The sequence below is a fragment of the Alligator mississippiensis genome, chromosome 1 (assembly GCF_030867095.1).
Source record: "Alligator mississippiensis isolate rAllMis1 chromosome 1, rAllMis1, whole genome shotgun sequence".
NCBI classification, from domain to species: domain Eukaryota; kingdom Metazoa; phylum Chordata; order Crocodylia; family Alligatoridae; genus Alligator; species Alligator mississippiensis.
The window spans coordinates 208,068,495-208,089,077 of record NC_081824.1 but is presented as its reverse complement, the minus strand read 5'-3'; the positions used below and the strand labels follow the sequence as shown (position 1 = coordinate 208,089,077).

Sequence of the window (20,583 nt, the reverse complement as noted above, 5' to 3'; positions counted from 1 at the left end):
AAGGAGAAGCATCCTGGTACACTCGTTGATTGGCATTGACTCAGCCACCTCTAAGGCTTGTCTTTAAAGATTCTGTAACAGATCAGAGCTCTTCTCTGGAGCTGGTCAATAAATAATGCTGCAAAGCTTGAGCCTTAAGATGTTATCATCAAAATTAGCAACTTCATTTATGAGTGCTGCTTAACCTAGACTGGCATATAACCTTGCACTTTTCCTGAAGACCAGAACTGGCCTTTTCTTTTGTTTCTTGAAGGGAAGTAGTCATTAAGAATATTACGGCCTTTTACAAGGGAAGTTTCATCTTCAGCAGATATTTTGTTGGGCAGTCATAAACATCATTTATCTCTTCCTCCATAGAGTGGAAGAGCAGTTAAAGTATCTTGCTATGAGTCCAGAGGCAGAAGACCTGCTTTCATGTAAGGCTTGCTCTGGACTCAGACCAAAAGCTGTTCCCGGTTTACCCAGCTACAAATGGGGACCTGATCTTTCAGGCTAAGGAGTCAAAGGCAGAGCTGTAAGCAGTAGGGGTGTGCGAAATGAGCCATATACGATTCAGATTCGGCCCAAATTGGGGACAGTGATTCGATTCCTTGATTCAGATCACTGTCCCAATTCAATTAGGCTGAATCTGAAGATTTGATGTCGATTCAGAGAATCAGTGATTCGGCCATAGACACAGCTTTAAATGTTTTTTCTACATAGCTTGAGGTACCAGGCACAGCTTGTGAATGCTGCGATGCTGGGGCAGATGCAGCGTCCCCACAGAAGCGTCGGGGGGGACCCCCCACATGCTCAGTGGCAAACCCAGAAGTGGTTAAGCAGCACCCGGTGTGTGCTGGGCTTTTATTTTAAAGAGCCAGGAGCCAGGGCTAGGCGGGACAGCCATTGACAGGGCTGGGAGAGCGGGCAGGGGATGGGGCCAATTTGGTCGATTCGGCGGCGGCCAAATCTCTGAATCAGATTTGACTGAATCAATTCGGGACAGTGATTTGAATCACCAAATCGAATCACAGTCCCCCAAATCAGGCAAATCTGAATCTGAAGTGAGTACTAGCTGCTTCACACAGACATACTCTTTCTCAGCCCCCTTCCATGATCCACAGATCAGGCACAGGGCTGGGTAGCAGCTGCCCCAGAAGCAGGATAGCTTACCCCACTCCCTGGAGAACAGGGCCTAGCTCTGGTGCCCCCTGACAGCCCAGGGCTGGCACCTGGGGGAGCCTGAAGTTTCCTCTGGCTGCTGTAGGGGGACACAGCAGGGCTAGAGTAGCCCTGCACTGAACTGCTCCCGTGGGAAGCAAATTTGCTCCCTACAGGCGCACATGTAGACACACTTCTAGGGAAAGTTTACTGTGCAGTTAGCTTACAGCACACTAGTAGCATACATAGACACGCCCATGAGGTCCAAAACACACAGGTACAGGTTTAATACTTGACCTTAACACAGCTGCAATAGATAAGAACCAAAACACTCTCACAGCTGATACACTAAGCCAACAGTGTTCAAAGCCAACAGTGATGAGTTCATCAAGGTTACAGTAGTATGGTAACCCTGAAGAGCCCTTTGATACTTCTAATCTATACAAGGTGATTGCAGTACTTGGAGCTCTTCTGCATCAGTACTTCACTTTTATGGGACAGAATCTTTAAAAAAAACCCAAAAAACCTGGAGTCTTTAATTGGCTCTGGATTCTCCCAGACTGGTGCAGCAGTGCTAGCAACAGAAGGAGATTCCAGTTGCCAGCAGCAGGCCACATCAGTGCACCATAGGAAGCACCTACACTTTGTGAAAGACTCAAAAAGGACATTCTCTTTCCAATCACATCCAGCAATGCATATTCATTACCACTGTACACAGAATATACTATGTAATTAAATTGCACAGTCAGGAGGAATGGAAATTATGCTCATGATATATTTGTGCAATTATGGGAGCCAAGTTGTTTTTTCTTGGATACCCCAGCAGCTGTCCCTCATTTCTATTACTTCTTCTTTCTGACTCTTTTTGTCTCTGATTTTGTTATGATTTCCCTCCCTTGACTTCTCCCACTTTACTTTTCCTGTCTTCTCTCGCTAAAAAGCTATACACTATTCAGGATGAAGGATGTCTACTGATGTCATCTTCTCTTATTCAACTCTATCCTTAAAATTTGGTTCTTCTGCAATGCCCGGGTCAGGTAATGGGGCCAGCCAAGAAAGCTGAATGTAATCAAATTCTTTGTGAGATAAAATTCTCTATACTTGTTGCTTCAGGATTCAGCATTCCTAGCATTTATAATATGCAGTAAAAAGCAGCAAAAAGAACACCCAACATACAGAAAAGGGATTAAAATAACAATGTAAGGGCATGTCTACACAAGACGTTTACTGTGCAGTAGACTAATTAGCTGCACAGTAAACATCACGTGTCTACACGTGTACGCCTATTAGGCCAGAATAAACTAATTAAGTCCACAGCAGGATAGTACTTGTATCAAGTATTTACAAGTAGTATCCTACTGCAGATTCTTTTACTCTACAGCAGTGCATGTGTAGATGCTGCCCCGGCTGGCTGGGGCACAAGAGTGCTTCAGTGGAGGGGCTTCCTGCCAGCTAACCCCATGCTGACCCACCCTCATGCCCCAGCCAGCCCCTCAGCAGCACACTGAGCCAGGGGGAGCAGCCCTGGGCTAACAAGCTGACCCCCCACACTGCCTGCCAGCCAGGGCTGCTCTGACCTGGCTCAACGTTCTGTGCTCCCAGGAGTTCGTGAAGACATGGCACCTGGAAGCAATAAACCCCAGACAAATAAGATACAATATGCACCTTTATAGACTAACTAAATAAGATATATATGAGAGCTAGGCCTATGCAAAGCAGCTAGTATTTGCTTCGGATTTTGATTCGGACGATTCAGGGGATAGTGATTCAATTAGGTGATTCGAACCACTGTCCCAAATCGATTCAGATGAATCTGATTTGGAGAGTTAGCCGCTGCCAAATCAGCTGAATCTTCAAATTGAACAGGCCCCATTCCCCACCCACTGTCTCAGCCCTGTCAATGGCTGCCCAGCCCTGCCCAGCCCCAGCTCCCCACTCTTAAAATAAAAAGCCTTGACTCACTGGCTCCTGCCAGGCAGGGGGGCAATCCCTGTTGCCCCTCACTGCATGGGGGGATCTCCCATGAGCCCCAAGAAGCCCCGAGGCCAATGTAGCAGCCAGTGAGTGTAGGGCTTTTGGGGTTTTTTTAGTTTTGGGGTTTTTTTTTAAAGAGCCAGGACCTGGGGCCAGGCAGGGCAGCCATGGGGGGGAGGGCTGGGGCAGCAGGCAGGGGATGGGGCCTAGCAAATTTAGACTTTTGCTGAAATTCAGCAGTGCAGGGAAGACCAACTCATGAACTAAACAGAAACCAATGTAGTAATTTCTGCCTGAATTCCTATCTCTGACAGAAGTGAGGACTCCTTCCACTCATTTCAGTGACCTGTTGACTCTGAGGTTTTATACTGATACTTTGCATGACAATATTGTTAACTATTTCCCTGATAACCACTGTAGAAGAAACAAAAAAGAAAAGTGTTTCTCTACTCTTTTGCATGCCATGTTAGGGGTACAAGTGGTACCTGGTAGGGCTGGCTGAAAATGTTCCATCAAAAATGCCAAGCCAGGCTCCTCAGACAGACTGCCTTTTGCCTTTTCATTAAGGCCATGGACTCAAATGATTCAATTACCTTCCCTCTTCATAAGGGTCATTACAAGTACAATTTCCAGGAGACACTGCAGCACCATTACCAAATTAAAATGGGTCACTTTTTACCTGAAATATTTCAGAATAATATTTTTTTTACTTTAAATCAAACTTTTTTCATGGGAAATTTGGATTTAAAAGAATTTTTATTTCTATATTTTTAATTAACTTCTGATGAACTCTAACAGCTAGGTATTGTGAAATGTTGCTGGGGTAGGGCTGCCAAATTCCACACACACCCTTTTCTAATTATAAAATTACTACATCTCCTTAGGCAAAATGACGAGGGAAAAAGTAAATGAATTTTGTGTTGAAAATGTCAGTAACTTTCTGGTAGTCAAAAAACAAATCAAACTAACCCTTTAACCCTCCTCCCCCATATGCATACTGTTCTGGAAATCACCCCAAAAATTCCTTGCCTAGTTGTCAAAATTCTAGCCTGACCCCAAAAAGAGCTGCAATGGGGTTATATATTTTCAATACAAACATCTACCAGCATATGGAAAACTGAATGTTTCAGGGATGCATTACACAAATTTGCTATCAAACTTATAGAAAAGAGACACAAAAGATCCTGTACAATTTGCATTCTACTGAAGCAAAAAAGCTTCAGTAAGGTGAAACAGCTTGAGAGGGCACCACCGTATATCTAAGACGCCTACCAGAATTCAAGGGTTCTTGCTACAGGTTGCAGGTCTAAGATGCTGTGCCCTTCTTGCTCACAATGGATGTCATTCATGGTCTCTAGCAGAGCTGTAGGGAAAGTTGAAGGGCACAGTGCTATGGTCAACATCCAGCCAGAACGGGGTACCAAAATGCCAAGAGAACAGGAAAAGGCTTCAGTGAACTGAGGCAGCAGTCCAGGCTGCATCCTGAAATTAGGTCTCAGAGGAAGGGTTCGGTAAAAGGGCTGGGACTGCTGGGGTAGAAATAGAGAATAGTTGGCAAGGGGCAGCTGCAGGATATAAGGCATATCCAGAACAAAAGAATAGTACTGAGGGACCTAACGAGGTGCTGTTGCTATTACACCCTATAACTGGGGTAGGGACAATGGGTTGATTTTGTTGCTGCAACTGTCTTTTTGCCACAGGCATTTACACCTCTGAATTTTGCTAGCCCCATCCAATAATCCCATATCACATATCTGAAATTAATTGGTATTAACAGGACCAAGAGCACTAGGTTGTAGAGCCTAGTAATTAGCGCCCTTGAGCTTAATAGAGTCATTGAAAAAATGGGAGAGGAGGCAGTTTCTCTGGGAAGCAAAGCTCAAGGGTAGAATGCAAGGCTTACTGCCATGGAGAGGCACAGCCACCTCACTGAGCCATGCACCCTCCATCTTGCTTATCTCTTCCTAGCTCTAACATACCTCTTTCTTGCAGCTACTCAGGGTCCAGCTTCAAAAAGGTGCACTGGAGGAGGGCCTGGATAATGTTTGAGCAGTGGTAGGCTAGTTAGAGACCTATGCTTGAAGTCAGATCAATCCAGGTTCAACTGACCTCCAGGTCAGGGAGGCTTAGAATGTAGGTCTCCTGTTTCCCAGGTAAATGCCCTAGACCAGGGGTTCCCAACATTTATATGCCCAAGGGCACATTCAAATTTAAAAGAAAAAGCAGTGGGTGCCAATATGACAGCATTTTTTGTTGGAATAATGATTTTTACTCATCGTGAAAATGCACACAAGCACCTGAATAAACCTTGGAGGGCACCATGGAGCCTGTGGGCACCGCGTTGGGAACCACTGCCCTAAACGCTCACTTATTAGCACTAAAACATAGAAGGGCTTCCGCCTCCTGAGTATGATATCTGCTAGTCATGGGTTTTTGGGAGATGCTGCTACATGTCCACAAAGGGTGAAATGTAGTCAGCCACGTGCATGGCTAATGTGTAGCCTAATTTGCATGCCAAGTTTGTGTGCATAGACATGCACACTTCATTTTCAGATGTCCTGGAAATAAAATGACTACTTGTGCCTAAGAGCCAAAGATGCCACGTAGAGCAGGGATCAAATATCTACTGTTTGCAGAGACCACAACTGGGCAGCATAAAGAAGCAGCAGTGTTGGCAGCACTTTGGACCTGAACTGGGTCATTCCAGCTCACTAGATGAAAACATTGCCAACCATTGATGTCAACCAAAAAACTGTCACTTGCACAACCAAAAAGAAATAGAATTCCACCCACGATACATAGAACAATTACCTGTCAGCTTGAGGGGACTGGAGAATCACAGCAACATACAGCAGTAGGGGCAAGGATGGTTAAAGAATTATTATTATGCTTTGTATGGGAGTGGCAAAAGGACCCAGTCAGTTGTTCCAGGCAAGGCTCCACTGGGCTCAGCAGTGAATAAACAGAATAATAGATGATCCTTGTCCCAAAACACCAATCTGCACAGAGGTTTAAAAGAAAACAAGAAAAAAATATTTACTAGAGGCCTGTTGAAAATGTCTTCAAGACTATTTGCTGAAAATTGTCCTATTTTTCTAAAACTAATATTTTTGCAGAAATGTTTCAGTTTTCAAAATATTCTGATTTTTTTAGTTTTCAGCTTTTGAGGTGGTTTGCTCTTTTTTTCCCCTTTCCTCCTTTACCCTTTGGCTTTTTCCCCTCTCTTAAACCCTTTACACTTTTTTCTTAATTTGCTCCTGAAATATGGGGAAGTGATAGAGGAAAATATTGTTCATATTTGGTTTTCATTCTTTTAATTTAAAAAAAAGGAAGACATCAACACTTTTCATGGAGAAGTCTTGCTATTTTTGGACCAGCTCCACTTAGCATAAATTATCTCAGTATGAGTCTAATGAACTCATTGAGAGCCTTCAATCTGGGGTATCCCTTAAACATATAGTGTTATTAAAAATTCGGCATAATACAAAGGGGGGGAGTAAATTGCCTAAAGGATGCCCCAGTCCTATAATATAAATGTATTCTTTTATAGCTAAATCAAAACCATTATAACTAAGTACAGTAGCTGACATGCATACTGTATGCCAGTTACAGAGATTATTAACCAATTAAAACAAGCATATAAGAGCATGTCTACACTGTGTTAGATGATGCTAGGGAACAGTACTGCGAAACTATGCCTCCCTCCTACTCCAACTTGGGCCCACTCTTGCAAGGCATATGCCAGAGAAAAAAATGTCACACAGCTGCTTTTTGAAGTATACCCAGAGCCACTCTCAGGCTCAGGCATGCTCATAAGAGCAGCCTCAGCACCATTCAACTGGCAATTGCATGATATTTTTTTTTACCTGTAATACAATTGAAGTAGGAGGAACTGGTGGGGTATGTTTTGGCAGAAGTGCTCCCAATTCACCTTAGATACAGTGTAGACACCTAATTTAAAAAATGTTCCAATCAAGCTCTCATAGGGTACATGCGCACATTCTGTTCACCAGACCTGATCATAGATCAGGTCCCACGTGTGTGGATGTTCACCGGTGCCAGGAGCCACACCGGGAACCTGATCTAAATAAGTTAGTGAGGTGAGGGGGGCAGGCAGGATCAAGAGGGGCCCGTGGGGAGATTGGCAGGTCTATAGGTGAGGGCTAGGGAGCTAAAAAAAGCCTAGGCAGGGTCAAGGGAAGGCATGGAAGAGCACAGCCCTGGAGCTAGGATGATCAGCTGGGCTTTCCCAGTCCCAGGGATGTACTCTCAATATGCAGAAATATTTGTTAGATTGGCCTGGCCATTTTTGCTGGATCTAACCTCCCTGAACATCTGCACAGATCAGAACAGAGATCAGCCTAACCCTAATTAAGTCAATCTAAGTGTAACCTCGGCACTATCCATAATACACAAGCAGTTTGTTCAGTGCTTGCTTTATACTGCTGTCCTTCTTCTGACACTAAAGTTCCATTTCTAAAACCAGCACGGTGTCAGGATCAACTGGGCCATGGGCAGTCACTTAACAAATTACCATAGGCAGGCTAGGGTCACATCAAGTTTTGATTCCTATCCAAGTCATCAGGCCAAGGGTTGAGGTGGTATCATGGTCAGGGTGGATGCTAGATCAGAGTTGAGAGGTCCAGCTGGGGCCCACGAAGCATACAGAAAGTAAGAGGGGTTTTACAGTCCCCCTGCCAAGAGGTTCACAGTTCCCATAGGTTCCTCCTGGTCATCTGACTCCTCATCAATTGTCTCCAGGGGACAGACTAGGCAGGGCTAGAGTGAGTGTCTGACCAGCTGCCTACAGATTTTGCTTCTACCTGCTGGCTTGGCCTCACTGGGTTCCCATCCCAGCAGTTCTCCCTACAGGTCAGCTTCCCAGTGGGACAGGGGAGGGAAATAAATGCTTGTTATCTGGGCATACTTAAGTATAACTTTCTTTATTTATAGATAAACAGCAGCCCTGAAACAAAGGGCATGTAGGTATTCCTTTTTTCCCCAGAAATGTTAGCCTGAACCTGATGCTGCAGACCTGAGCCAAGCACTGATTTCTGCAGATAGCAAAATTAGCTACTTGTGTGACTACTTGTGAAAAATCTGGACCACTCAGTAATTGCTCTAATGCAGTTTTTCCCCCATATCCTTTGTCTAGCACTTGTCAGAAAAGATTCCACAAAGCAAGTTATCAAGAATTTTAAAAAACTTAATATTTCCCTAACCAGAAGAACATTTCAGATTGGATAAAAAGACTTATATTTTTATCTGTAGGTTTTTATTCTCTGAATAGCGGCATACTCCATTACTCATGGTAGGATCTTGACTTCTTCACAGGAAATGAGGGATTCAGAAGATGAGTTACGTATGTGGAGCCAGTAAGTTTCAAAAACTCTCATTCCTCTAGAATATGTAATTGCCAGAGACACTCCACAGAGTCAAAAAACAGACTATTTAATAAGGGAGTGCAAAACTTTAAGTATACACTTTGAAAAAGTCTAACTTGCCTATGTTAGTGTCTACTTGGCTTCTGTGAAAATTCAGTATACGACAGAAAAAATGTTAAATCCACAGTTGCTCTTAAACACCAAATTATTACTATTATCTGGGGTATGTAGCAATAACTACATTGGAAAAAGGTCCTTCCATCTCACAACTTTAGCTGTCAGCTGGAACTGAAGTGGAAGTCAAAGGACTGGTACCACATTGTGGTATTTTTTTTCTGATTTTGTTATTTGCTTTCCCCCACCTCGCATCCTAGAGCTAATTGGGATTTTGATTAGAGCTAATTGAGAATTTTCCATCTATATGACTTTGCAATAGAAAATGCAGTTCCCATGGGGGGGGAAATGATTTTGCCTTTTTTTTTTTTAGTTTTCCATTAGGAAATTAAACACATTATTTTGCTTTTGGTCATCTCAGCTCAAATCAAGCATTTTGGTTTGTTGAAATAAAATGAAATGTCTTTAAATCAGTCTAACAGTTATTTGTTACTGCCTACAGAGACACTGTACCTCAAGGCAGTCATAGTTTGGGTGCCCTGTGCCTCTACTCTCCCTTAAAGCTAGAGCCTTGGCCTTGGTTTTATACTTAATACTGTTTACCTATGCAAAATTAATCTATACACTGGGAAGCAGGCCCTTGTTGGATCTCACCTGCATGGTGAGAGTTTGGGTGACACAGGGTACTTCTGCATGAGACATTTACTGCGGAGTAGACTAATTAGCTCTGCAATAAATGTCTCATGTCTACAAGTGAAGTCTATTAGGCTGGAGTAAACTAATAAACTCTGTGACAGGGTAGTACTTGTAAACACAAGTACTATCCATCTGAGGAGTTGTTTTTTTTACTTGGCAGCAGCGCATGTGTAGATGCTGACACAACTGGCTGGGGCACAAAGGTGCTTCAGTGCAGGGGCTGCCTGCTGACTAGCCCCACATTGGAGCACCTCATGACACAGCCAGCCCCTCCACAGCATGTTGAGCCAGAGGGATCAACCCTAGCAGTCAGGGCTGTCCCACCCCATCTCAATGTGCTGCAGTCCAAGATGCAGGTGCAAACAGCTCACCCAGGAGCTGCAACATTAGTTGCATGTGTAGACGTGCCCACAGAGTTGGTGTAGCAGCTCCTATTCCAACACTTCACAATTACCAGCACAGAAAAGGGAGCATGATGAGGGCTAACAAGTGAAACTTGACTGTACCAGTCTCCCCTTTGGGCCACTGATTGCTAATAAAGTCTATTCTAGCCTGATTAAGAACTTTCACAAACTATGGAGATGCAAAGGACTCCACTGCCATCCTCCTGCATCTGCATCTGTCACATCGGAGGATCTATTCTGAACTTTCAAGTGGATTTTTTTTCTTATACCATATTTGGAAGTAAAAAAATCCCAATTGCCTCAAATTATAAGGCATGTGAGTCACTAAAGAGAAATTATTAATATTTTCAGACTAGCAGGGGATTAGGACTATATAGATTAAAAGTATTAATGTATATTCTAACATAAAGAACAAGATTAACAATAAATGGAATCCTATAATACCACAGACTATGAAAATCCTGTCTCCATGGTTATTAATTCCATACATTTCAAAAGCACTGAATAGACTATTTTACAAAATGCAAATAAAAATATTTACAACACTACTGTATAAAAAGGTTGCACTGAAGCTCAATGTAAACAGTTCAGCACAATGTTCTCTAAATCATTTTGCTGCCCAAGACTCTGAAATCAACACAAGAGAAGGAATGCGGTTAATTGCCATAATCAAGGAATTGCATCATATAATGACTGAAATTGCAAACTCGTTATTAAGAAACAGTTTTGTGATAGATACCATTAAACTTCCCAGTTTTGTCTAAATCTTTCATTAAATCCCTATGAATTTAAAACTCAGAATGGAACAGGAATGACACAAACCCACAAGGTTTACTCTTCTAAACCAAAACCTATTTTGCATAATTTCCTCAGGGAAGCAGTAGAAATGTCTTCTTAAAGTATTATATTTTGAGTCTGGAAGCGAGATAGATTTTACATTTAAATAATATATAGGAGCTTATACTTGTGACCTTTTATTTTGATCACCTTCAGCATTTTCATATCGCTATAAGATGCACCCTTAAAAACACAAGACCAGCACATTTCAGTTATGGTTATCTATTGATTTAGTAACACTCAAATTGATCTCAGATTGTTTCAAGCAACTGTTCTGCACCCAAAACACCACATGAACCACAGAACCTAGATCAATAGATTTTCAAGTGAAATAATTGTTTTCCTTTGTAAGTCCCCATTACTTTTTGAATGAAGAACTGTTTGATTGACCTCCAGGAAAGCAGCAGATGTGAATAAGCCAACAACCTCAGGCCTTATCGTTTAAAGTGAGGCCTTGAAAATTACAGGAAAGTACAATGAACATGTGTTAATTTAGCTATGGGAAATAAACCAGCTGGAGAAGCTGCAAAAAGTGTAGTTTACTTTTATAAAACAGAAGCAGCAGTTTGTAAGTGGTCAGAATAGATTCACTTGATTAGTTACTCACATCTTTAAAATATTCTATGAATACAGAAAATAAGTAAATGATACCATGTTGTCTGGTGCTACTTTCAGAGTATCAGTATAATTTAGTTTGTGAAGTTCAACAGAATAATGTCACAGAAGTGCCACTTTGATCTCACTGTCTGTTCTATTATGTAATTTAATTTTCCTATGCTTCTGCATAGAATCATAGGCATAGGCTTATATGTTCAGCTGCTTAAATTTCACTAACTTCAGTGAAAGTGTGCATATGTATCCCAGATAGAACAAATACCTATGTGTGCCTAGGATGACATGCTAAGAGCCCCAACAACATGATTATAAAGAGGTCCTAGCAAGAAAGCCTGAAGACTGTCTTTAAAAATTCTTGCACTGAAGGTATCTTCTCCCAACTGGAACAACTGGCACCTAAAACATGTCAGAAAGGTAATGATAGGTCAAAACTGCAAATGAAAGTTCCTGATATATGATATTTGTAGGTTTTAAATATTTATTAAAATATAAAATATTTAAAGTCATTAAAGCACCATATTTACTCAAATGGACGATGGCCCTGATAAGACCCCCTAATAATTTGAATTTATATATAGAAAAATTATAAATTTGTTATAATTTTCCAAGTATAGAATCTAATTATTGGAGGTTTGTCTTGAATTTGCCCCCCTCCCACTGCTACAGCAGGGAAAGTAAGTCTGATGGGAATCAGCTAGCCCTTTGCTCTCTGCTTCCCTGCAATTGTTTCCCGTAGCAGCCCTTCCCCCTCTCCTTACTGTCAGACTCTGCTCTCCCTGAGCACATGGGAGTAAAGAGAAAATTTGAAAACACTAACCTTGAAATTAAACATGGCTATAGAAATTTGCATTTAGTTCCCATGCACTCAGTTTATCCATAATTTATGTATGTTGCCTTTTTTTTAAAACTGCTGCAAGTTTTAGCATAGGTACTCCATAAACACACTTTTGAGCAGCACTTTGACACTTATATGTAGTACAAAAGAAAATGTAGTAAAAACTTTTTTTTTTTTTTTTTAGGGGAAATTGTTTTGTTTTCCAGGCCAAATCAGCCAAATCAATTTCAAATCAGTGAATCATTCAAGAACTATATATGACCCTACTACCAGCAAATGTCCTTCACCCCAAATGGGGCTTCAAATATTTCCAAATCATTTGGCAGGCATCCTGCATGCAGGCGCAAGCCCAGAGGCTTGGGGTTCAGATGATCCCAGGCTTCACTTGCCCTCAGCCATATGGTCACAGAAGCAAGCTGGGGAAAAGTTTCCCAGTTCCATAAAGTAGGCATAATGCCAAGTTCTTCCCACTGGAAATGAAAGTGGGAGAGTAATTATATACTACCTCTGCCCCAGTTCCTACCCCATGTCAGAAAAGCGGAAATCCCCTATCCCTGGGAAAACTGCCTTAATGGTCACAGTATGCATGACATTAGTCCTAAGCCAAAGGCCCATGATTTATCATATAGTTCATTGGACTAGGCCCCCCAAGAGTCAATAGTATTTCAAGCGATAGTAACCCCACAGCTCAGCACTGTTCACAGTGTGTACTCCAGATACCCCCACAAAGGATCAAAGGATCCATGTGCAAATTAGCTCTCCCTCATGACTAGAACTGAGTGATCTTGTCACAAATCCTGGGAAGTTTATATGCAGATAAGGCTCAGGGCAATCTGGTCCAGCTTCACCTCATGGAGTGGGGGCCACACTAATCATATGCATCAGGCTGAGAGAGGGGTCAACAAGGATTCTGAATGAACTGTCGTGGCTCACCATGACTTGAAAAAAGAGTTGGCGCTGAAAGGGACTGCACTTAATGGACACTACCATATGTCTTATTTAGATAGGTTACATTAACCTATCCTTGTGGTAGGTTCCCACCAACATGTTTGCCCAGCATGAGCCATGTTTTTTACAGCCAGGCTTAGTATTGGCTGCATTTAATCAACTTCATAGTTGATTTCCATTGCTGACCACATGCTGCTTTTGGCAGCAGTTTAATGACAGACAATGCATTTACTGAAATTTGTTTGTATGCAATTATAAGATGAATGGCTTTTTCTCCATGCTAATTGGGGGAAACAAACTTGTCTTGTATTTGAGTTAATACAATGGTATTGTCTCATCCACTAAAATTAAGTGAAACAAAGCAGTGAAGCCTGATTTTTTTTTTCTGACTTGTATAGTCTCTTCTACTTATGCTGAATCTGAACCTGGACTTAGCTACTATTGCACCTATACAAAACTAACCTACACACTGGGAATTGATCCCATAGTAAATCTTGCCTGCATGCTGAAAGAGGATTAAGTGACGCAGAGCTGGTGTGCAAAGTAGGCATAAAACTACTGTTTGATTTGGTAGCATTTACCCCCATAGCTGTAAACAATTATACAAAGTGGAAGACAGTGGAGAATATAACTTGTAACATTTAAAGATATAAATGATCTATTTAGTTCTCTAGTCCATCTCTCTGTATTCAAAGTTGTTCCCTACATTTTTAGTTTTCTTAATTTCATAATATGCATCTCAGCTATACTGTATTTTTAGACTAAATGATCTCCCTCTGAACTGCTGGGGTTATTTTGTTGTCGTTCTGTTTTTTACATTTTTATAACTATCGCTTTAAAGGTCTAAGGCAGCCATGGCCTCTTCCTCTCTGATTTGATTACAAGCATTGCAATTATTGGGATTAGGTTTATGCAAGACCTTAACAAATCAGTTGAGAGGAAAGGCACAAATTATAGCTCCTTAGAACCACCAGCTCAAAATCCTGGCAAGGCCAGCTGGGCATTTTTTCCTTTCTATGCTAGCCTTGCAATGGAGCACCCTCATGCCCCAGCCAGCCCCTCCGCAGCACATTGAGCCAGGTTGGCGCAGCCCCGGGCTGGCTGGTTGACCCCCCCAGGCCTCTTGGCAGTTGGTGCTGCTCCAACCTAGCTCAGTTTGCTGTGATCCTGGGCACAAATGTAAATGCAATGCCTTGGAGCAATAAACTCCAGCACAATAAGTGCCGGAGTTTATTGCTTCATATTAATAGCACATGTAGATGAGCCCCTAGATGCTTTATGTAGAAAAGGAGGAGAAGAAGGCACTTTAGAAAGCCCAGACTTGCCCAGAGTTATCTAATAAAATCATTAAACAGGGGTGTGCCTGACTCTTCTCAGGAGCCTCAGTGTCTCCAGTCACTTAACACTCACTGCAGCTAGTCTCGTTTCTGAGGGCAGATGGTGGTAGCATCTGTGATTTTCGCAATAATTTAGTGGTTACAGCACTAATGCAGGAAGTAAAAGATCTGGATTCTAGGTCCACTTCACCCTGAAAGGGATTTGAACACCATCTTCCAGGAACATGGGTTTCCTAACAAACAGGCTATAAATAAGATTTCACCGCTCCTGTTGTAGCTGTACCAGTGTACAGGGACAAATTCAAGTAATGGTACCAAAGGGCTGCATACCTCTGGCTCTGTACACACATTCAAATAATCTGAAAGAATTCTCCCAGGTTTGTTCTCCTGGTAGGAAAACTTACTTGGAATCACCTGAACAGATATTCAAAGCTGATCCATTGAAGAGCAAAGAGCTGGCAGTGAGTGCTCACATCATAATGCTTTACAGACTCCCCAGTCTGCCCAGAGACAGATGGCAGTGGTGTACAGGGCAGCCCTGATTGACTGATCCGAACTGCTCAGAGTCAGTCTATACCTCCTTACAGCACAATGTGGGATTGTGAAAGGAATGTGTTCTACTCCTAGCTCAGCTGCAGCAGCAGAGTCCAGCAAGTGACACACTGTGTCCTGAGGGAAGAAGGTGGGAACCCTGAGGTGCTAGAGGATTCTGCTGTGGCTTCTTCATTGGTTCATAACTATGGCACTCCCCTGAAAGGTAAGAATCCCAAGTTCTGGTGGAAACAGCTACGGCTATTTTTGTTTTTCCACCAATGATTATTAAAAAGTCCAAGGAGCAGCAGTTGGAACCCAGGGCTCCCCCATAACCACTAGGGTACAGCATCAGGCTCCCTCTTGCTTATTCTCTCTGACCTTGTGGTTACATAGTGATTCTGCTTCAATAGGAGAATACTTAGCTAGTATACCCTACAAACTAGGGGTCTGAACATGAAATGTGTTCTATATAAACACAGAATGCATCTTCTTTTCATTAGGCACCTATATAAGTGTTTTGCTGCACTTAAGGTACAGCAGAAGTCTCACATTATTTTTTCAGAAGAGTAACAAACCAGTTACATTTATCTCTGTAGCCTTAGACAACATTCCTCTACTCCCACACTTATACTAAGGCCTGGGCCTGCTGACATCAGACATCTGGTCGCCATACTGCTTAGGTAATGACAATAGGTATTGACAATAGGTCATTTTAGGTAACGACAATAGGTATTTTACGGCCAGGTAACACACTGCCTTGACACTGAAGTTGAGGCAGATGTCATCTACCTGGACGTTAAGAAGGTCTTCGATACTGTTTTGCATCCTAGTCTCATAAGGAAGCTAGCAGGCTGTGGAGTGGACGCTTACACAGTCAGGTGGGTGGCAAACTGGCTTAGGGACCACACCCAGAGAGTGTTGGTGGATGGGTCGTTTTCGACCTGGAAAGAGGTGAGCGGTGGTGTTCCGTAGGGATCATTCCTTGGACTGATGTTATTTAATATCTTCATCAGCAATTTGGACAAGGGTGTGGAGAGCACCCTGTCCAAGTTCGCAGATGACACCAAGTTATGGGGCAAAGTTAACACACCGGAGGGCAGGGAGTGGATACAGGCTGATCTGGACAGGTTGGGTCAATGGGCAGAACAAAACAGGATGCAATTCAACAAAGACAAATGCAAGGCACTCCACCTAGGAAGAAGGAATCCCCAGCACACCTACAGGTTGGGGGATGACCTCCTTAGCAGTTTAGGGGCTGAGAGGGATCTTGGAGTCAGAGTTGACTCCAAGATGAACATGAGCTGGTAGTGTAACAAAGCCATCAACAAAGCCAATCCCACCTTATCATGCATTAGCAGATGCATGACCAACAGATAAAGGGAGGTGATGGTCCCCCTCTACGTGGCATTGGTCAGGCCGCAGTTGGAGTACTGTTTCCAGTTCTGGGTGCTGCACTTCAAGAGGGATGTGGAGAATCTGGAGAGGGTTCAGAGGAGGGCCACTCGTGTGATTAGTGGCCTCCGTACAAAATCCTATGAGGGGAGGTTGAGAGATCTGGATTTCTTCAGCCTTCACAAGAGATGTCTGAGGGGAGACCTTGTAGCAGCCTATAAGTTTGTCAAGGGAAGACAACAGAGAGTTGGAGATGCGCTATTTACCAGGGAACCCGTAGGAGTAACTAGGAATAATGGGTACAAACTAGCGGAGAGTAGATTCAGGTTAGACATTAGAAATAAATTTTTCACAGTAAGGGTGGCCAGAATCTGAAACGGGCTGCCAAGAAAGGTGGTACTATCACCTAACTTAGAGGTCTTCAAGAGGAGGCTAGATAGGTACCTGTCTGGGGTCATCTGACCTTGGTCCTTTTCCTGCCTGGGGCAGGGGGTCAGACACGATGATCCTTTGGGGTCCCTTCCCACTCTACTAACTATGAATAGCATAGATGGGTATTCTTACTCTAGACATGGGTACCAAGTAATAAAATATCTACGTGTGTCTACTAATAAATTGTGGCTCTAATTACTGACTGTATTTTAAGGTACTTTTGTAGCATCACTTAAACAACCATAATCAATGATTCTTTAAAAAGTAAGGAATAGGAAGTAGTTAGAACATTTCTTCTGTGGAAAGAAATGAATTTTGTGATTTTATCACAAGATCTCTCCCCACTATCAATCCAAAAATAGGGGATGGGGTGGTGTAGGTGCTAAGGAGCACAGTTGACAGTCTAGAAGTCACAGGAGTTCAAGGCCATAGCAGAAGTGCTCACAGCACAGTCCTGTCAGATTACAACAAATCTGTGAATTCTGCTAAATACCTTGTCATAAGGCCACAAAAAGGATGGACTATAAATCTCACTGAAACTTTTTTACTCCTATGTTGCAAATAACTGACACATTTGCATAGCATTTCACTATATTCTTGTAAGGAAGTCTGAGCTAGTTCTTAATGGATATTAAACTTGACTTCAGGGTTTTAGTCTTTTATGTGTGCAATTAACTGCAAACACCTTGTCATAAACATTTGAAAAGGTCAAAGAGATTGCAACAATTTTGCTAAAGAGATAAATAGTCAAATAAAACATTGAATTGTTAATTCCCAGGTGACAAAAGGCTGTATAAGTCTGATCAATAAGAAGACATACAGAAAGAATTCTGGGATAAAGGGCGGGTCAACCTTGAAGTGTTAATAACTTGCTCCTATTATTTTGCTCTGGCATATCATGTGTTTTAGCAGGTAACAGAGCTGTTAACAACAAATTGATGTTCATAGTCTTACTGAAGACTGGGCACTTGAGATAACTGAAAGAAAAATTTTTAAAGGATTTAGTGAAATTAATAACAGCAGAAATACTGGGTGTAAAAAGACAGGTAAGGACAAATATTACTGTTATTTCTGCTTTAATTCAAACAATTGCTACTTTTTTCTTTCATTTTGCTGGTGATACCTTATGATTGTCTTTAAAAGTAACTTCTAAAAACTTGTTTATTCATTTAATTAAAAGTATGTTCAACTTTTAATTGCTGTGTAGATCTACTTTATGGACAGAACCTATAAAAGAGTAATAAGTTACTTGAATCCATGAGAGCATATTCTCACCTGATATCAATTCTCAAAAGCATTTTAATTAAGGCAGGACAATTTACCCCAGCCAGGATCTACCCTATGTAATAGATTTATATTTGTGGAAGATGTGTAAATTACCTTCTATGAATTTTGAGGTTCGTTGATACCTATGCATTAAAATAAGACTTTTTTTTTGGGGGGGGGGGGGATGGAAAAACCAATATTCAATGACGTGTTGGCTTTTTAATGTAAAGAACACATTAATTCCATTTTTTTACAATGATGAGTAGAAAATGTTATGAGAACTACTCTACTGACTAATTGTTCTTTTTTATTATGAAAGCTGAATCTTTCCCCATATCTATATTGTTCACAATAAATCAATATAAAATAAGTGAAGGTTAAAATTAGCAGGTCACAATTTATAGTGCACACTGAATAAAAGCTAAAAAGAGGAGAAAAGTATCAGTGTGTCAAATTTACCATACTATAGTTAAAACAAGAAAGTATGTTTTTATTTAACAGATCTTATTTAATTCTTCAATTCACTCCACTAAATGCAATAATGGAAGGAACGCATCAAAACATTATTGACTTTGAATTTGAGCAGTAAAGACTTGCACTTAGAAATCCACTCATTCACTTCATAACTATTTAAATGTGACAGCTGATATTTCTCTTCAATATGTTGAAAACTTCACTTCCAACCAGTTCACAGTGTTCCAGATAGGCAGGTGATAAATGCCAAAATTTGTTATATTTCCCATCACTGACTGAATGACTGTGACTCTGAAATCATCTGTTATTTACTGATGAGCTTTACTAGGCTCATATTTTCAATTTCTTAAAAGTATTAAAGGGCTTCTTAGCCAGAAGGGAAGATACCTACCACCTGCAGAACTCCGTCCACAAACCTTATCTGCTTTTAAAGTCACCTGCAGCCAAAAGTAGTAATGCAGTAAAATGAAAAGTTAATGGTTATGAAAACTCTCTCATTATTTAATTGACAAGTCTTTTGAGTAATAAATAGAATTTTTCTAAAGTGGAATAAGCAGCTCATGGAACACAAGGTTAAAAAGAGAAAAAACAAAAAGAAAAGTTAACCTCTCCAGAATCAATAAATACTGACGTTCAATGATAAATATTTCCAGTACCTATCGGAGTGTAAAAGTAAGGAACTAAAACTGTTCCAAGGTGTTGTGTAGTGGCATAAAATAAAGACAATGATGTATATATATACTGATTTCAGTGGACACTTGAAACCAATTGAACATTCGAAAGGTCAGTAATTTTTCTTGTGCTTAAATTGAATGCTAGACATTTGCATAAGCCTGAAAGTCAAATTTCAGTGTAAACTGCTGTAGTGATATGTAAAATTTAATCAAGCCATACCTCTATTAGCAACCTCATGTTATATGACATGAATAGTGTAGTGAAATTGCATAATCCCATAAAACAAGCTGAAATAAATGACATTATAGGAATAACATGGAAAGATACTAGATGGCAAAAATCTATTTTGTAGGCTGCATAAATGTCATGAAATTGCATTTTACTCTGAGAGCAATTGTTTAAAGGTTCCATTTGCCAGTTACTTAGTGACTTTACAAATGAAGATGTGTTCTTTTCCAGGATATCTCTGACATATTTAGCGGGATTTATGCAGCCTACAATATAAAGCCTTGTTCCTTTTCTTCTGCAAACAAAAAATATCTGATGCAGCAAGTCATCTTTATAATGTACAACAGTACACATTTAAAAATATATACAGGTATATTAGATTATCTTTCCCAAAGAAAAGGATCTTTTCACAAAGTATCTTTAAAAATATTGTGTCTAATATAAAAAGCCCTGATCTCAGGTCATTGACTCAATGGCAACTTTGAAAACTTACCTACCTTAGGGTATAAGCCCACAGTCATTAAAATCAGTGGCATATTTCTTGGGTATGTAAAATTTAAAAGAATTCTAAGAGACTTGAAATGCTCTCATGTAAATTATGATAAAGAATAATCATCATCATCAGTAAACACTAAAAATGGGTTCTACCCAGAGTACAATAATTCCAAATGAACAAATATATAAAATATAAACACACATTATAAAAACATGATTAAACCTCTACAATAAAACCAAACAAAAAAAAAAAAACTAAGAAAACATAACAACTAGGAAAGGTCAAAGGTAAATTGTACATCGTGATATATTTCTTTCTTCTTCCATCTGCTCAACTCATGTTATATTGTACACATTTTAAATATCTTAACCTTACCTCTTATGGAAACAGAAACAAAAAAATTTTAATGGTTTAGATTCATGGCATTTTGCTGTCCTGTAGCTGCATGTGCATAAAGTCCAAATGTTCAGAATTTTGTAAAAGGGATTTTTATTATATTAAAGTCACAGTTATAAATGGAACAGACCAAAACTCCACACTGCTGTAAGTTGAAAGGAGAACAGAGAAAATGCACATAAATTGCTTAGATCCAGTTTGCAAGGGTACTTTTAATTCCTTTCATGCTGCTAAATGTTGACCATAAAGCATATATTCTCCCCTATGTCAGTAAAATGCCATAGTATGTATTCTCCCCTATAGCAGCAAGATGAGAACAACTAGTCAGAAAACTTCGGAGCTCTCAATTCCTGGAAAACAGATGAATCCTCTCTTATCCTGAAGAGGTTTCAGTATCCATAGTACT

General features: G+C 40.8%; 1 long non-coding RNA gene across 4 annotated transcripts in view; it reads right to left on the bottom strand.

The window, feature by feature from the left end:
- The window catches only part of LOC132246413 (uncharacterized), a 123,263-nt gene that overhangs the window by 27,431 nt on the left and 75,249 nt on the right, over positions 1-20,583 (bottom strand). For 3 of the 4 annotated variants that reach the window (XR_009457656.1, XR_009457655.1, XR_009457658.1), the window contains exon 3: positions 5,926-6,113. This is a non-coding gene — a long non-coding RNA (uncharacterized LOC132246413). Of the gene's footprint in view, positions 1-4,386; positions 4,478-5,925; positions 6,114-20,583 lie in introns of all 4 variants that reach the window. The other variant, XR_009457657.1, reaches the window with a different exon arrangement.